This window comes from Mauremys reevesii, linkage group 12 (genome assembly GCF_016161935.1).
Source record: "Mauremys reevesii isolate NIE-2019 linkage group 12, ASM1616193v1, whole genome shotgun sequence".
NCBI classification, from domain to species: Eukaryota; Metazoa; Chordata; order Testudines; family Geoemydidae; genus Mauremys; species Mauremys reevesii.
The window spans coordinates 45,017,308-45,035,795 of record NC_052634.1 but is presented as its reverse complement, the minus strand read 5'-3'; the positions used below and the strand labels follow the sequence as shown (position 1 = coordinate 45,035,795).

At 46.2% G+C, this 18,488-nt stretch overlaps 1 pseudogene; it reads left to right on the top strand.

Moving 5' to 3' along the window:
* The first annotated feature begins 6,447 nt into the window (after positions 1-6,447).
* Positions 6,448-18,488, top strand: part of LOC120375436 — a 648,226-nt pseudogene continuing 636,185 nt past the window's right edge.

The window sequence follows — 18,488 nt, the reverse complement described above, 5'->3', positions numbered from 1 at the left end:
GGTCTGGGCTCTGGGTACTGGGGTGTCTGGGGCCCTGGATGGAGGCTCTGGGGGCTGCTACTAACCATGCTCCTTCTCTCTGATCAGCTTGTGTCAGAATGCTGACTCCAAGCACATCCCAGCATTCCCCAGCCAGGCCCAGTCACCATGATAACTTTCTAGCCACTTATCAAACATCTTGAAAACTCCAGGACCTTCCAGTTCCATTGGGAAAATTTGTGCCCCGAGTCCTTACGCTAGATCTTGGGGGTGCGGCAGGTGGGAAGGGGCTAGAAATGCCACACAATGGTCTCTTCCACAGCATTCTGGACTCCTTCTTTCTGAAATCTGGTTTCATTGAGACCATTGTTAATCCAGAGTCACTGCATGGAAAGACAAGGAGTGACTCCGGATGGACAATGGGGCAAATGAGATCAGCAGTTCTCCTGTGAGGAGGGGCTCTCATTAGCTGCCCTCCCCAGAGAGCTAAAGGAGGGAAGCTGCTCAAACGCTCTGTCCCTCTCTGCTCAGGATATTGGGGTTCAGCTTCCTGGGTCAGACGCTGCAGCCTCCATTGTGATTGGGGAGACCAGGCTTAGCAGCTGCTGCTCCCCCAGCGGGGCTCTGTGCTGGGATGTGACCTTAATTAAAGCTGCTTCTCTGCCTGGCCCAGGTGATGACTTTCTCCAGCTGGTCCTAGCCCCTGGGGCAGCCCTGGGCCCTGTTAATACAAATTCTACCACAGACTCCAGGTAACTGAAAGTCCTCTGGGAAAGTGCTGGGGACTGGCAAGAAAGTGACTCTACACAACAGCCTCTCCTCCCATTAGCAATTGCCAGGAGCAAATCCAGCCATGGGAGAGCAAAGCCCCAGGAATGGGACTTTCCCAGCCAGAGGGGCAGGGAGAGAGAGGACAGGGAAGGAGAGACTGAAAGGGGCAGTGGGAGAAATGAGTGGGGGAGAGATTTCCAGCTCTCTAGTCCACCCAGACACATGTATTGCAGCATCCTGGGCAGAACCACCTTCCAGTGAACAAGCAAAGGATCAGACAGAGGAAAAGCCAGTTCCAGACTCTATATTCCCCTGCTGGGGTGTGACTGCCGGGGTCAGTGTCGAGGGAATCCCCACAGTGACTCCTTGGGTTCTGCTCCTTTCCAGCCTTGTGTTCAGAGACTTTGTTACGGGAGGGGAGAGGGAGAATGGAGTTAAAAAATCTGTCTGGGCTTAGCCTGGCAGGAAGGTCCAGGTCTACACTGTAATAACATGCTTGATCTCTTTCCCAGGATGGCAGAATCTAGGATGTCTGTCTGCAGGGAAAGGGCCAGGGAGAATCATCATGTGAAATTAACTAAAGCCTGTTCTGAAACCCCCACAACTGCCCTTCTCACCCAGACAGGTTGTAGAATGACGTCCATGTTTCGCTCCAGCTCATCCCATCCTCCCATGCGAGAGGGAAGAGAAATGGCTACAGAGGAGCCTGTTCAGGTAGGGATTATCGGGAGGTTGCTGATGGATTCCTGCAGGGGGGAGAGGGACAGCAAATACAGTGGAGATTTGCACAATCTGGTTTGGAGATTGGAGCGGGGCAGGAAATGCACAGGGTGGGGAAGGGAGGAGGACAGCTTGAGATAAACCTGCTGGGAGTTGTTTAATAAGTGGCCGAGATTCTAGGAACAGACCCATGAGATTAGGAGGTGGAAATACCCTAATTTGTGAAACAGAAAATAACCCTCCTATATGGAGCTAGTCAAACTGACCAGACTCTCAGTGCTGGAGCCTGACCTGATTAACCAGCGGCTCCTGTGAGATATGAAGTGGCACCCACCAGTGAGGTTTAGGAGCTGCCCTGCCCTTCATATCCAGCTCCTCACAATGAGAAGGTTATTGGGCTTCCTACCAGCGAGCTCTCCTGCACCCTGCTAGGGCCTCCATTTCCTGTATCAGTCTGGGGCTTGTAGGTGTGTGATGGATCTGGTGGGAGAGACACGGGGCTCTCGCTTCGTCCCCTTAACCTGGTGTTTCCCGGATGCTCTGTGCTGGGTGGGGGTGGGACTGTGACTGTGATCCACCCAGAGCTTGCATTTGATTGGCTCCTCTCCCCCACGAATAGTGGGGCTGTGAGTGGGACATCGGGTACAGAGTGCTGGACTCTTGCTCTTTCAGGGCTGGTGACCTTCGAGGAGGTGGCTGTGTATTTCACCAAGGAAGAGTGGGCTCTGCTGGACCCCACTCAGAGAGCCTTCTACAGGGATGTCATGCAGGAGAACTATGAGAATGTGACCTCACTGGGTAAAGATTCCGTCTCCTTGGTTCTTGGAATGAAAATAAAGAAATATGGTTCATGCCAGCCCCACAATGCCACTTCTACTCTGTCCTGTTTCAGCATCACCCCAATAGGCCAGTGACACACACATTGCCACAGACCCTCCTGCTGCAGAACACTTTGGGAACAGAGCACAGGAGCCATATTTCACAGTGTCAAATAGCTCATGTTTGCTCAAGTAAACTTCTTTGGGATGGGGCGACCACATCTGCACGGAGTATTCAAGATGTAGGCATACCATGGATTTATATAGAGGCAATATGATATTTTATGTCTTATTATCTATCCCTTTCTTAATGATTCCCAACATTCTGTTTGCTTTTTTCACTGCTTCTGCACATTGAGTGGATGTTTTCAGAGAACTATCCACAGTGACTCCAAGATCTCTCTCGAGTGGAAACAGCTAATTTAGACCCCATCATTTTGTATGTCTAGTTGGGATTATGTTTTCCAATGGGCTGCACTATGTGCTATCCTGACATCTAGTACTGCTGAGATCCTGCATTCAGTAATATCCCTGCCCTTCCTGTTCCCTTTCTCCACTGAACCCCACCAGCCCATGGTTACTGTTCCCAGCTTCCCAGGACTCTCTCATTGTCTCTGTCTCTGGACCTCTCTGTCAACAAGAAGCAGTGCTGGGAGACTTGCCCTCTCTGGAGTCTTTGATTTCTGGGACATGGATTTACTTTCTCTGTGTTTTAGGAGACTCTTTGAGATTGAGTGTCTGTGATATTAACCACAGTGCAACCTGGAGTGTTGAACAGCTGTGTGACTCAATTCCAAGCTGGGGTACCTTTTACACTGCTTTACTTTGAGAGCAGCCACTCCTGGGCGGGTAACACAGTGTCCAGCATGTAACTCGCTCCCAGCTACACGCTATTGAGTGCTGCTAGTCAGTGACTCACGAGTTACAGTGCAGCACAGGAGAACCCCAGAAAATTCTCCGGTCCCAGACTTTCCCCAGAAATGTGCATCTGCCCTGTCCAGCACACTACTGAACAAGGCAAGCTCATATGAAGTCTGTCATTTCATCAGTGGAAAATGACATGCGCCAGCCTTGTTATCCCAAATGCAGTTTCCAACATAGTTTAATACACTGGTTAGATAAAGAATAAAACAAGATTGTTAACGATCAAAAAAAAAATTTAAGATACAGATAATGAGGCATAAAGCTCAGAATTGTTTACAAAAAGAAATGCAAGATAAAACACAAACTAACGTCTAAGTTAACAAGCTGAAACGGATTCAAGGCAAATGTTTCTCTCACCAGGTGCTGAGACAGGCTGGCTTTCCTTTCAGCCAGGACTCCCCCTAACCCACCCCTGCTGCCCACGTTCAGCTCTGCAGGAGTTGTCATGAGCAGAGGGAAAGGGGAGAGAGAGAGTCTCAAGCATTTTCCTCACCTCTTTTTATAATTCAGTCCTTTGTACTAGAAGCAACTTCAGTTCTCAGCTGAGTCATGGTGCCAGGCTGTCTGTCGGAGATATGAAAATTGTGAGGGAAAGTCTACAGACAGAGCTTTGGCGCTTTGGTCAAGCTAGCAGGCCTAAAGTATTAGCTGAGCTTGCTTCTGTGTGTAAAGGGCATAGAAAGGCAAAGTGGAATGGAAAATCCCCAAAATTGGGGAACAATGGCTTTGTGTGCATTAGGGGCCTAAGTAGGTGAAGTGGAAAGTCCCCAAACACACTGATTTGCAGTAACCGAGCTTGTGAAACATAACCACAGTGGAAGTGTTAGAAAAGTCAACCCACAAACTAGGCTAGGAATAACAATAAGAGGAAAGGCCGAATATGGAAAACTGATTATTCAGCTTGCTTTTGACCTGCATCATATTTTGCAATATATTCCAAATAAGGTAATTAACGTGCAACATATGTGTCATTGATTGTGGTTTTAAGCTTTAAAAGGCTTGTGTGATTTTTAGCTCAGGGGGACAGTATTCCAATAGCTGTCGCCTGCGCACTTGTAACCAAGAAAAGAACCTCAGGCTGAGCTGATTCAAAATCAATCATGTGGTCGTTTTCCTAACAGCTTCAAGAGGTCCCTGTGATGGAATGTAAATGTCTTCACACCTTCCCCTGCAGGAGAATGGCTGTTTGACCAGCTGTTTGCCTTGCTGTCTCTGAGGAACTGCTCTTTGGGTGTTCCCAGAATTGTAACTTTTCAGTTAAAATCTCATAACTTTACATACAGTGTTACTACACATTTTAACAGGAGGATAATATTCTGTAGATTATGCGTTTTCAAATGATACCTCACAAGCCATACTATGAACAAAATTGATCATAATTTTCTAGAAGAGTGAACATAGGGGCACAGACTTGCACAGTGTCTGTCTGTGTGTTCCCAACATATATGTGGGTATTTCAGTCCCTCACAAGCAAGGTGTTCGGCATCTTCAAACACCTGGGGAACCAGTCCTGGGAATTCACTGGTTTATTAAGTGACACTCTATGGAATTGAGAGACACTTTATATTATTATTATTTTATTATAAATACCAATATGATGAAATTGCAATGAATTGTGCTAGATATGCCATGTAAGGTATCAATGAAAATGTTATGGTTTTCCAAGTTTGATAATCTTGTTTCTATCTTTATATTGTGAGTTATAGATATGTAGGGTATATCTGTATTCCAGACTTGTGTAGTGTTTCTGAGTGACACCCCCAGACATATTGGCATCAGCGCTGTCCAGCCTGTTCGATGGCCCATCCAGGGTCATCAGCTGTACGATGAACCCATTGAAATGATCAAGGGGAGACACCTCTTGAGTCAGCAAGACATGCAGGGGTATGCCTGTGTACTGAGACCTCCAAGGCTTTTCCATGCCATGTGCTGTGAAGCTTGTGTTTGGGACACAGGAAGTAGAAGACACATGGGGAAAGGAATATAAAGGGCAGCTGCATCATCTCCATTTTGTCTTCAGTCCCTCTTCCTACCTCTGGAGCAACTTCTCTACAAACTGAACCCTGGAACAAAGGACTGAATGATGTGGCTGTGTACCAGAGAGCCTTTCAAGCCAGAAACTCACTAATACTGCTAAGAACCAGATATATAGATTTCTGAATGTATCTGACTGCTTTCCCATTTTAACAACTTCCTTTTTCTTTCCTCCTTTTATAATAAACCTTTAGTTTAGATGCTAAGGATTGGCTGGCATCATAGTATTCTGGGTAAGATCCAAACCTATACAGACCTGGTAATGTGGCTGACTCTGGGGTCAGAAGAACACTTTGTTTATGTGAGCAGAGTTTTTAAATAACCTCTCACTGTGCCGGACCTAGGTGCTGATTGGGAGTCAGAGAACTGGAATGCAGTAAAGGGGGCCGTGTGATGTCTTTTTTCAGTTTCTCGATAACCAGTGTGGGGGATCAGAAGCACAGTTGGTGACTGATCAGTGAATTTAACTTCCGTGTTAACCACCAGTTTTAGGAGCATCTCCTCTCCCTTTTTCAGCCTGCCATGATCTTGGCATTTTCAGTGTGGACTGCCCCAGGCACACCAGCTCACACTAAGCACTGAAGTTAAATTAATAATGTTTTTTATGACACAGTCATATGAAATCAACTGAACTCCTTTGTTTTCTTTCATCTGAGCAGGGTTTCCAGTTTCCAAACCTCATATAATCTCCCAGCTGGAACAAAGGGAAGAGCCATGGGTCCCAGACCTCCAGGGTTCAGAGGAAAGAGAGATCCTGAGAGCTCCCTGCACAGGTGAGGAAACATTAAACCACCTCAGAATCTGTAAGTGCCTGAAGGAAACATCTGGGATGCCCTACAAAGCCTTTGGAAGGTTTCTCAGTTCATTACTGTCCCTAGCAGGGGTCGTATCCTTAGGGTAAATATAGCTCATGGCTTCCTGTAGACACTAGCAGACACCAGGCAGTAGCTTCCTCCCTTCCCCCTGTGAATTTGGATGTGATGTGAGGGCCGAATTGATCCCCTCCTCTCTCCTGTTTAGGGGAAGAGTTTGGAGGAGTTCAGTTCTTGTTTTTATTTGACCTCTCTCCAGCACTTTTATTGGTTTGGCCTTCCCCTTTCCATCCCTGTTTGAGGTTTCTGTCTCTATCACAGCAGGTGACGCAAGGGTATGTGAGAAAGAGGAGCAGAATTCTCAGCAGGAAAACGTTGAGCAAGTGGCTAAACACAGAGAATTATCGCAAAGATCGAAAAGGAATGTGTCCAGGAGTCATGAGCAGGGAAAATCCTGTGAGATTCAGCACAGACCAGAAAGAGAGCAAGGAAACCAGCCAGAGGAGAAAGGGATAAATGTATTTTCTCTTGGGGAACACAGAAGGTCCTCATGGAAACCACAACACAGCAGGAAATTCTCAGGCGAAAGAGAAAAAATACATGCAGTGGGTGTGGAAAAACCTTCTCTCGCAGCTCAGCCCTTTCTGTACATCAGAGAATCCACACAGGGGAGAGGCCCTACAAATGCAGTGAGTGTGGGAAAACCTTCATTCGCAGCTCAAACCTTATTAGGCATCAAACAATTCACAGAGGAGAGAGGTCCTATGAATGCAGTGAGTGTGGGAAAAACTTCACTCACAGATCTGCTCTTTCTGTTCATTGGAGAATCCATACAGGGGAGAGGCCCTATGAATGCCGTGAGTGTAGGAAAAGCTTCACTCACAGATCAGTCCTTTCTCGACATCAGAGAATCCACACAGGGGAGAGGCCCTATGAATGCAGTGAGTGTGGAAAATGCTTCACTAGCAGCTCAGGCCTTTCTCAACATCAGAGAATCCACACAGGGGAGAGGCCCTTTGATTGCAGTGAGTGTGGGAAAACCTTCACTTGCAGTTCAGCCCTTCTTACCCATCAGAGAATCCACACAGGGGAGAGGCCCCATGAATGCAGTGAGTGCGGGAAAACCTTCAATCGCAGATCAGCCCTTTCTAGACATCAGAGGATCCACACAGGGGAGAGGCCCTACGAATGCTGTGAGTGTGGGAAAACCTTCAATAGGAGCTCAAACCTTATTACCCATCAGAGAATCCACACAGGGGAGAGGCCTTATAAATGCAGCGAGTGTGGGAAAACCTTCAGTCACAGATCACACCTTCTTACCCATCTCAGAATCCACACAGGAAAGAGGCCCTATGAATGCAGTGAGTGCGGGAAAAACTTCATTCACCGCCAGCAGCTTAATTGCCATCAGAGAATCCACACAGGTATGCGACCCAATGGAAGCAGTGAGTGTGGAAAAACCTTCTCTTGGCACTCAGCCCATGTGAGCAATCAGAGAATCTGCAAGGGAGATCAACATTGTAAAAATCTCTAGGGCTATCAAGACTTTCTTTTCTTTAATACTTTTCCTGATTCCCACATAGTAACTTTTAAAGCTCTTTGAACTGTGTGCAGCACCGTTATCCCTCAGCTTGTCCAGATGACTGGCCCATTTTTGCCTTTTGCAGTTCGCCCTCTTTTGAGATGGACCTATTTGTCCTTTCTATTGTCCCACAAGTAATTGGAGTGTGCCCTTCCTATTAGGAACCAGGGAGCATCACATTTATACCATTCCTCCTATTGCAAAGTTATTGTTAGTCACCTACTATACAGATTGTATCCTTGCCAGTTGTTCTCACGTTGCTCTGGCTTTTGCTGAAGAGCAGTTGCATTGGGAATTTTTCAAATTACATGTAAATGAAGAGGAGCAGGGGCAGGAAAAAAGTATAATTACAGCTTCTGTGACACTGGAAGGAGATGGGGTGACTCAGACATTCCCTCCTTCCCCATCACTGCAGAACTGTTACCTTTTGCCTGAGCCATGCAGAGGTTATCTTCATCACGTTCTATCCATCCATTTCTCAAAGTGTCATGTGATGAAGCATTCTGCATTGTCTGTGCTTGGAGATGATGTTTTGACTTCTTTAATCCTATATCAGAGTCGCTATGACTGGAGATGAAAGCGGCCAAAGTCCTGGGAGGGGAATTCAAATGGATCCCAAATACAGTGTTATTGGAGTTTAAATCCCAGGTTCCATCTATTGTAAAGCCACTTTTGACAAGGTGGCTGTTTTTCCCTCATTATGGGAATGCTAGGATACTAAAAATATTGTAATTAACATAACTGACTATGTAGACAGGGATGAGTGAAGCAGGTTTGAATAGATCAGAGGAGAATGTGATGGGAGAATCTCTGGTCCCGATTCTGAATAATCAGATGTAACCTGCTCTGGAAATTGACTTGATACTTTCTTTGTAATGTATTCTCTCTATGTGATGTGGGTTTCTATCTTTCCTGAAGGCTATTTGGTCACCCGATTGGATATTGGTTCAGTTTGATAGGATGTAGCTCAGATGTATTGGAGAATTTAAGACAATGACCCTTAGCTAAAGTCCTCATTTATTATTTCAGCTTTGCTTTTTCCCCATCCCTCCATGATGACATGGAGAAAGTTGAAGTGCAGTTCTATCAATAGGAGAGAACTCTCTAATTTACTGGACAGGCTAACAAGGAAACAGCAGTGATTTAAAATCTCCACTCAGAAATGGTGAACAACAGCAGAACCCCAACTAACTGAAGGAAGTGCATCTAATCACAGTGTAGTTCAGTTGTTTAAGGCAATATTGTCTCCTTTGATCGGGGAAGAGAATTCCATGGTAAGTGATTTTGAACTAGGCAAAATGCCCATGTGTTTGGTTACCAAAGCATTTGTAACTCAGGCCCTACAGAAGATCTCTCCTAGCTAATCCTATGGCATGGGAAATGCTGCCCTGCATGACACAGATGTTGAGGAAATAGAAGTGGAGTTTTTTGTCAAATTTATCTTTTGTAGGAGCTAAAGATCTGTATAAAATTAAACCAGTGTTGAAAATGTAATATCTTCAGAAAAATAGCCATTTTTAATAGAATCTCCAGCTCTGATAACTAACGAAGATTCTGCTCTAGGCCTGTATCTGGTCCCTTCTCTAGACCTGTGCCACCAAATTAAAGAAAAGCTGGGCATGTTTCAGGAAGCCATTCCTCATTAACACTGCTGAGATTTGAAGTGGTTTTGTAAAGGATTCTACTTCAGAGAAGTGTAAATTTACCCTATCCAAGACCAAGGATTTGGAAAGAGCTGAGGTTGAAAGAGTCCACACCCAGTTCTTGGTTTCCACCCCGGTAAAGGAAGCGAGGGTGACCCAAGGAAAATTGATTGTACAACTCCACTTCCTAGTTCAGTGTCACTGATTACACTTCCAAAGGATGCCAGGGTTAGATTGAGAACAGTCATCCTTCACTGTTTGGATGCAAAGAGAGAGTGCTTCATATGACAGTCCTTCCCTGTGGATCCCAAACTGGCTGCCTGATTGGGTAACAAGGACTTTCAGGCTGTAGAAATGATGGTAACCAATGAGGCAACGAATTTGTCAGGCTCCAATTTCAGACTTCCGGATACATGCATGTTGAGTCCTGATTCTATGGTTTTGTGTCTGACGCTGTGGCTACACAATAAAGCTGATGTTGGCACAGCTGCACCAATGTAGCTGCACTGCTGTAGTACTGCTATTACAAACGCTCTAAGCCAATGGGAGAGATTTCTCCCATCGGACTTGATTAGTCAGCCCCCGCAAGCGGCGGTGGCTATGTTGGCAGGAGAAGCTCTGACGCTCATGTAGCGCTATCTACCCAAGGGGGTTAGGGCTGTGTAACTGGATTTTTCACAGCCCTAAGCAATATAGTTATCCCAATAAATGTCTTTAGTGTGGACCAGACCTTAGTTTTCTCTTGTGTTTTATGCATTTACATTACTTCTCTACCTCCTCCTACTTTGAAAGGTTAAAAAGTGCGAAAAGAGAGGTATTTTTCTCCATGATGCAAACATTCCGACATAGAAGACCCCTTCTATGAACACATCTGGCAGAAGAACCAGAGAAATATGAACTCACAGAAATGGTTGGGACCTATGTTGGGACAAACCACAATAAGAACCAGCGTTCAGTTGTTGGCAATGGGGATTAAAAGAAAACTAACATATGACAAGAATTTGTGATCTTTGAATATGTTGTTACCAATTAAAGTGAAATTATAGGTGAAGTTATTGGTTAAAGAGTAAGACACTGTGAGATAATCTGAATTATTTTGGAAAACTGAAAGTTGTCTTGTTTTTGTGTTTTGTTCGTTGTACAGGCGCTATGACAGGAAAAGGGACTGTCTGAATTGCCAAGGCAGGGAATGAACAAGCTACAGCAACATTAACATACAACATCATTAACCACAAACACACTCTAATCATGTTCCAGCCAGTATGGAAATAGGCAGGAATTCTTGCTGTTCAGCCATGACCACACGCACAGAGCTGCACAGCAGTGAGTGTGCTGGGGAAGCTGGTCTGAGCAAACAATTGGAAATGACCCTTCACTGAGAACAGAACCAGAGTGTAGAAAGGCCCCTGTGTTAAGTGGTTGTGGCTGAGGGCTTAGGGAGCTGGGCTAGTAAACCATGGGCGTCTTTTTGTGGAAGTTTGATTCTTGCCAACTAGACAAGGCTGGTGTGTGGTGTCTCCATGGCTGCACTTTCAGTGTCTGATCACCCATGGTGCTACAGGGAGCTAAGCCTAGACGTATGCAGAGGATAAGGACAAATCAGCATTTCAAACAGTGAGTCTGTGCTGCTGCAGCTCAGTAATGGAGATGCTCTATGCCAGGGTTTTTCAAACGTCCTTTCACTGCAACCCCCTTCTGCCAAAAAAACTTACTGCATGGCCCTGGAAAGAGGGACCAAGCACCAAGCCCCTCCACACCAGGCAGGGGCAGGGGGGAGCCAAAGCCTGAGCCCCACCCCAGTGTGGGGAGGGCAAAACCAGAGCTTGAGGGATTCAGCGCTGGGTGGTGGGGCTCAAACTTTTGGTTTCAGCCTCAGGCCCCAACAAGTCTAATGCCAGCCCTGGTGACCCCATTAAAACAGGGTTATGACCCACTTTGGGGACCTGACTCACAGTTTGAGAACCACTGCTCTATGCTGATGGGAGAGAGTTTTCCTGTGGGTGCAGTTAATCCACTTCCCAAGAGGTGGCAGCTGTGTCAGTGGGAGAAGCTATATCGGTGGGTGTGCAAGCTGTGGTGTTTACCACATTTAAGAAGTTTAATCAAACCCCATTTTTAAAACCACCTGTGATCTGGGAATGGCAAAGGAGTTCGATGAAGCAGGGTTTGTCCTTCAAAGTCCTGGAGATCAAAATTCCCTGCTCCTGTTGTCATGGGGATAGAGCTCAGTGCTACAATATTCGACTACCGATCAACTGGTCTTTGGTTCAAACCCAAGTGCCCTCTTATAACCTTCTTTCTTTTTTTAAAAAAGAAGGAAAACATTTTCATTTCCATTCTCCATTATGTTCAGGGGCTCCTCTATACAGGAGTGCTTGATATCAATGTAAACACTCAACATTTTGCTGTCCAAATGCATAAAAACCTAGCAAAGCTGTCCATCAGCTGAAATCAGTTCCAATCCTCTAAGTGTCTAGTTTATGTTTTCATCAATTAAACAAAGGTATCATAGGAATGTACATTTGCAGATCCCTCTTCTCCAGGGGCTGTGCTGTGCAGAAGAACAAGAACCACATCCAGCTGCAGTTCAGGAGTCTGATGAGCAAAGGCAACTTGGTGCAGGCTAAAGTCACCAGCACTTTGTCTCCTTCACATTCAACCAGCAGCTGGGCCCCCAGCACAAGGCATGAGAAGAAGACAGTGGCTGTGAGCAGGAAAATAGCCACCAAGAAGCTGGCTAAAGCTGTCAAGATCCCCAGGGAGGTCACCATGCCCATGTCTGAATGTGGTTTGTGGAGATTAATGGAAGGAGGAGGCACACGTCAGAGCCCTAGGGGGGCTCATGTCAGGGCCCTAGTGGGGCTCTGGGTGATCGCTACTTCCCACCACCCAACACAGATGTAAAGAGGTTGAGTAGTGTCTGCAAAAGAGAAACTAAACAGCTAATTATTCCTCCAGAAAGGTTTTTAATGACTTATGACTATAAAGGCAACACAGACAGGATGAGAAAAACAGAATTAAAGACCAGCAGTGAGTGAGGCTAATACAAATGGCAAGTTATACTGGAGACAAGCACAAGTCCAAGTAATATGCATTAACTCCCTGTTCCTATAAGTGCACATATAAAAGGTAACATATATTGAAAATAGTCACAAGCACGTGCAACACTACTATTACTGATTGCCCAGGAGCTTTACCACCCCCCACAAAGACAATTCTCTATGTAATACTAATACATTGATTCACTATATTTTACCAACCTTAACCTACCTATCACCTTATATAACAACTTATCAACTTTTATGATAAACTTGATGGTAACTTGTACTGAAGACAGGCACAGCGACTTGTAAAGCTATTATGGTTTATAAATTACTAGCTTCACCAGTGAATGACATAAATCCACACCATGTAGAGGTCAAGCAGACGGAGTTCATTACACACAGCGCTGGCGGAGTGTCACCTGGCTTATTAGGCTCATAGACACTGTCAGTCAATTGATTACAATAGAATATGTAGATTTTCCATGGGAGGGGGAAAGTGACAGGGAAGGCAGTGCCACACCCCGGGATAGGTTTTGCAGCAAGACAAGATAAGCACATTAGCCAGTGGTTAACAGGTTACATAATGTCTCCACCCATGGTCTCAAATTAGCAAGTTAACATTTAATTAATACTTTGATAAAATATTATTAGTATAAAATATATATGTTGAATTCTGATTTGGGGTCCACAGGAATGGAGCAACTCCTTTGATTGTCCAACAGGTACATTCCTAGGGGTTAAAGCAAAGAAACAGTGAAAGTATATGGCAATAAAGATTGTTTTTTGTGTGTCTAAAGGCAGGCATTGGTCCCTGGGAAGGAAGGTGGAAGGATGCCGTATCTAATATCGATGTGCCAACTTCTCATAAACTCAAGGTTGAATCTGTGGGAAGAACGTCTCCCTACAGAAAAGACTGACACAGTAGGAACAGGGATTCTTTGTTCAATCTGCAACTCTGAATAAGACACAATTATTTAGTTCTTAGCTCCAACACCGGGCAATTTGCTGACCAGGCCTATCTTAGCAAGCAAGGCTTTCTGTTTACCCCAGCTTTCTCTTAGCTGATCACGATTTGCTCAGACTCTGGTCCCTTGACCATACTCTGGACTTTGGGTCTGGAAAAGAGCTGGCACAATCCATACACCAGGTTGTTATATAAAATGCACATGGATTTGAACCCTTCACATCCAGTAATGGAAAAGTTCTTGGTTCAGGCTTGTAGCAGTGATGGAAGAAACTGCAGGTTCAAATCAAGTCTCTGGAGTCCATCCACAGCTGGGATGGGTCGTTGAGTCCGTTGTACAGAGCTTCAGTTTGTAGCAAAGTCTCTCCAGGGGTATGAAGCAGGATTGAAGACAAAATGGAGATGAGGCATCAGGCTTTTATAGTCTCTTGCCATGTGGTCTTTGCTTTCTTTGTCTCAAGGACACTCTATCCAACACGTGGCATAGAAAAACCTGAGTTCTGTCCACAGGCAGGTCCCTGCAGTCCTTGCTGAGGCACAAGGCGTATCTGCCTTCTCTCAATGGGTCGATTGTACAGCTGATGGTCCTTAATGGGCCATCAAGCAGGCTAGGCAGAACTGACACCAACTTGTCTGGCTGCGATGTTCCCCTGAAGCAGAGCACAAGTTTGAAATACGGACAGCATAGAGCCAATATTCAGAAAGTCAACTACAAAAATGATACACTTGTAGAGATAGCATCATTATAATCAGCCTATCAGAACCTCTCCATACACCCCTTACACGACAACCTTTCTACAATATTGGCTGCAAATATACAACAGTGGTTGCAATGGTGATCTATGCAGTTACAGATTATGTCAATAACGTCACAGGAGGTGACACAGCATCTGTGAGACTGATACTGGAATACTGCCTCCAGTTTTGATGTCCTCATTTGAAAAAGATGTTGTGAAATTGGAGCTGTGGTAGCAAAGAGCCACCAAATGTTCTGAGGGCTGGAGAAAAATGCCTTCTAGTGAGCTATTGAAAGAGCTCAACCTGTTTAGCTTATCAAAAGAAGATTGAAAGGTGACTTCATTGAAGTGTTGAAAGGCCTTAATGGAGAGAAAAGATTGGGAATTAAAGGGCTCTTTAATCGAGCAGAGAAAGGCATAACAAGACCCAATGGCTGAAAGGTGAAAAGAGACAAATTCATATTACAGCTAAGGCACAAAAATTCAACAGCGATGATGATTCACCACAGGAACAAGCTACCAAGCAAAGTGGTGGATTCTCCATCTCCTGATGTCGTTTAATGAAGACTAGATGCCTTTCTGGTATGTGTTTGCCCCAAAAGTAGCTATTGTGTCATATAGGACGCCTGTGATATGCAGGGGGTCAGATTAGATGCTCTAATGGTCTCTTCTGGCCATAAAGTTGACTAATTTCTGAAAAACTGAATGTAGCATTGGGAGCAGCATCTGATGTTTTCCTGTCTAGCCGGCTTTCTGCCTAGAACGAATACTCCTTGAGTGGGGTGATCCACAGGGAGTAGCTCAAACCTGCAAAGTGCCCGGGCAGGGACAGGGCATTAGCACAGCAAGGGAGGGGTGTGGCAATGGCATCACAAAGGCCTATTGGTCAAAGGTGGTGGGGAGGTGGTGACCTCACAGAGAGATGCTGACATCAGCCAGGCAGGCAGGACAGGGGCGAGGGGCCAGGGAAACCTCAGAGACCCCTGTGGCTTTGCTTCAGCAAGTCTCCTTCTCAAGGTCTCTCTTTGAGGACTGAGAGAGTATTTGGGTTCATGGATGTGAGCGCCAGGAGGAACCTCTTTCGAGTTTTCTCCTTCCCTTTTAGTGATTTTACTAGAAAACAGCCATCTCTGTTTAGAAGATAATAGCCTCCTCGAGGTTTGAAACCTGTTCAGTCTGATCCATCCGGTGACAGTTGAATTCTAGGCATGGAAAACATGAGCTTAAGGAGGCAGAATTTTATTCCGCACCTGGGATTTTGTTCCATAGAATCACTGGGGACATTAGGGTTTGTCCTTTTTGTTTCATCTTTTCCTCCATCCATCCCTTCCTCCTTTCTCTTTGTCTCTTGCTTCTTTTGTCCTTTCATCTGTTCCCCTCCCAAGACCAGGAGGGCTGTGTGTGTCTGTGTGTGTTGCGGGGAGTGCTCGGCAGTTCCCACTGTGGGAGGTCCACCCAAAAATGTGGGGCTGAAATAGTGCTCGGGCAGTGATCCCCACCAGTGACCTGGGCCATCCTTTGGGCTGTCTCTGGTGAGAATCCTCAGCCTCCCATCCTCAGTCTCTACCCTGATTGGCTGAGCAGGGGGTTATTGACAGGGAGGAGACTCAGGTCCTTGTTGTTCTCTTTGAAGACCAAGGAAATAAGTCAGAACCAGTCATATGTTTGACAAATTTTGCTGCTTCGCTGCATTAATGGTCTCTGAGCAGTTCATGATTCTCTCTAACTTTGCAGTTCTCCTAAAATACTTGCTGAATAATTACTGTGCAGTGTTGTTGGTCTGGAGCTCATTTGAGAACATTTTACTTAGGTCATTCAGTGTCTGAAATTCAAGATCCGATGGTTAGTTTCAAAATCAGGGCTCTTGGGTCCTATTCCCAACTCTGCCACTGGCTGGCTGTGTGACCTAAGTCAAGCCAATTCTCCTTTCTCAGGCTGAGCTTCTCCCTCTTTCAAGTAGGGATAATAATGATCCACTCCTACCTACCTCACGATGGGTGGAGGATGGGGATCCACTGGAGAGTGTCACTAGGAGTAGTGCATACTATTAGGTGTCCTATCATGTTTACTCTGATCAGATTATGATATAATAGAATAGCTGAAATAGTCTATTTTATTTGTATTTTTTTATTTTGAAATTGTTAAGAGCAGCAACGACTTAGCTCAGACTGAAGCATCTTATCTAATGTTTGTGATCTAGGTGTCTCTTCTTTGTGTGTGATGAGACAATTTAAAACACTAACTAACAGGAGATGCTTTTGTTTTGCAACAAAATATTTTTGCAAAGAACTTTCATCCCACTTGTTTTGATTTCGAGAAACAAACTGGTTTAGTCTGAAGGGGATTTTCTGACAGAAATGGTTTCAATGAAATTTCCCCACCATCTCGATTCCTGGGCTCTATCCCTGCCTCTGGTTGGGGGGGTTGCTGTTTCTTAGAACAGGAGTCAGGACTGGTGGCTTCTCTTTCTGGCTCTGCCACCGCCTTGCTTTGTAGGCCCTTGGGTAGGTCACTTCTCTTCTCTGGACCTCAGGCTCCTCCCCATCTGTCCAATGGGAACAGGGACAATTCTCGAACTCTGGGCAGTCATGAGCCTGAGTGAGATAAGGGGCGTTAAAACCCTCTATGAAGGAGAAAGGGGAGTTTCACGGTGTTTAGCACCAAGGAATTCTAAAGTTTGCTCAGATGTCTAGTCTGTGGAAACAAGAAATGGTCGGGGCCAAACTTTTTAACCACTGCCTTTTTTAAAGCCCATTTAGGGATGTGAGTCCCTGTCTCTTAGGTACCTTTGTCAGCAGGAGAGAATAGGTTCCTGCCTCCATTACTGTGGCCTTAACAAACCAGGTGTTGTATCCCAGTTCTCATTTGAGATCCCTGAAAAAGTTCATCTTCCCATCCATGAACAGGACAGGACCTATCTTTAAAAGGGGAACAAAGAGACGCCTGGGCCTTACAGACTAGCTAGCCTCACTTCCACAGCTGGAGAGATACTGGAATAGATTCTCAGGCTGTGGCTACACTTGCACTTCAAAGCACTGCCGCGGCAGCGCTGCCATGCCAGCGCTTTGAAGCACTAAGTGTAGTCAAAGCGCCAGCGCTGGGAGAGAGCTCTCCCAGCGCTGTCCGTACCCCACCTCCTTGTGGGGAATAGCGTACAGCGCTGGGAGCCGCGCTTCCAGCGCTGGGGCTTTGATCACACTGGCACTTTGCAGTGCCGCAATTTGCAGCGCTGGAGAGGGTGTGTTTTCACACCCTGCTCCAGCGCTGCAAATTTGTAAGTGTAGCCAAGCCCTCTAACACTCAGTTTGTCAGCAGCACCTACAGGACACTTTGGTTCTTAGGACAAGTGAGCATGGATTTGTCAAGAACAAATAATTCCAAACCAATCCTCTTTCCTTCTTCAGCAGGGTTCCGGGCCTAGTGGAGGTGGGTGAACAGTAGATGGGATCGATCTCGGTGTTACTAAGGCTTTTGACACAGTCCCGTAAGACATTCTCACAAGCAAATGAGGGAAATGAGGTCTAGACGCAATCAGTGTCATGTGGGTGCAGAGCTGGTTGAAAGCCCAGACTCCAAGAGCCCTTCTCCATGTCTGGCTGTCCAATGGAGAGGGTGCACCTAGTGGGTCCGGCAGGGATCAGTCCGGGGTCCGGTACTACACAATATTTTCATTACTGATTTGGAAGATGGAGTGGAGAGCATGCTGCTAAAATGTGCAAATGACACCAAGCACTTTGGAGCACACGATCGGAATTCAAAACACCCTTAACAAATTGCAGAATTGGTCTTCTTGAGCCAAACTCCATGGCTGGGCCCCTCTCTCTAGACTGGGCTGAAGTGAAACCCCAGAGCCAAACCCTCCCCCTCCTGGGCCGTGCGCTCCGCCCTGGAATGGTCAGATGCTGCTTAGCGCTGTCAGAGCAGCTTTGGCTGGGGGATTCTCCCAGCACTTTCCACTAGCAGGAAAGTATTAAATCCCCAGCAATGGAACTCAGGAGTCCTGACTCCCAATCCCCTGGTCCAGTCACTGCAGCGGAGCACACTCCCTCTCAAAGGCCGTGAGGACTGCTTGTAATTGCCAGCTGTGGGAGGGAGTGTGCAGCAGTGGTTAGCGAAGGGGCCTGGAGAGAAGGACTGCTGGGTCCCATCCATCCTTCTGACACTTGGTGTGACCCTGAGACAGTAGCTTCCCCTCCCCAGGCCTGTTTCTCATCAGTAGGGTTGGGGTCGCAGTCCCGACAGCCCAGGGGGGTTGGGAGGCTCCAGGAAGGTGTGTAAAGTGCTGGGATGTCAGGATCCCGGAGCGCTGTCACCCCCGCACTAGGGTGATGTTCTGCACCCCCTGCTGCTGGCCGAGTTTCTCCTTTCCTTGGCAATAAGACAGACTCTTGTTTTCCCAGCCAGCCGATCACCCGGTGTCATCACCCTGCCTGCTGGCTGGGCAGGGTAACTCCTCAGGT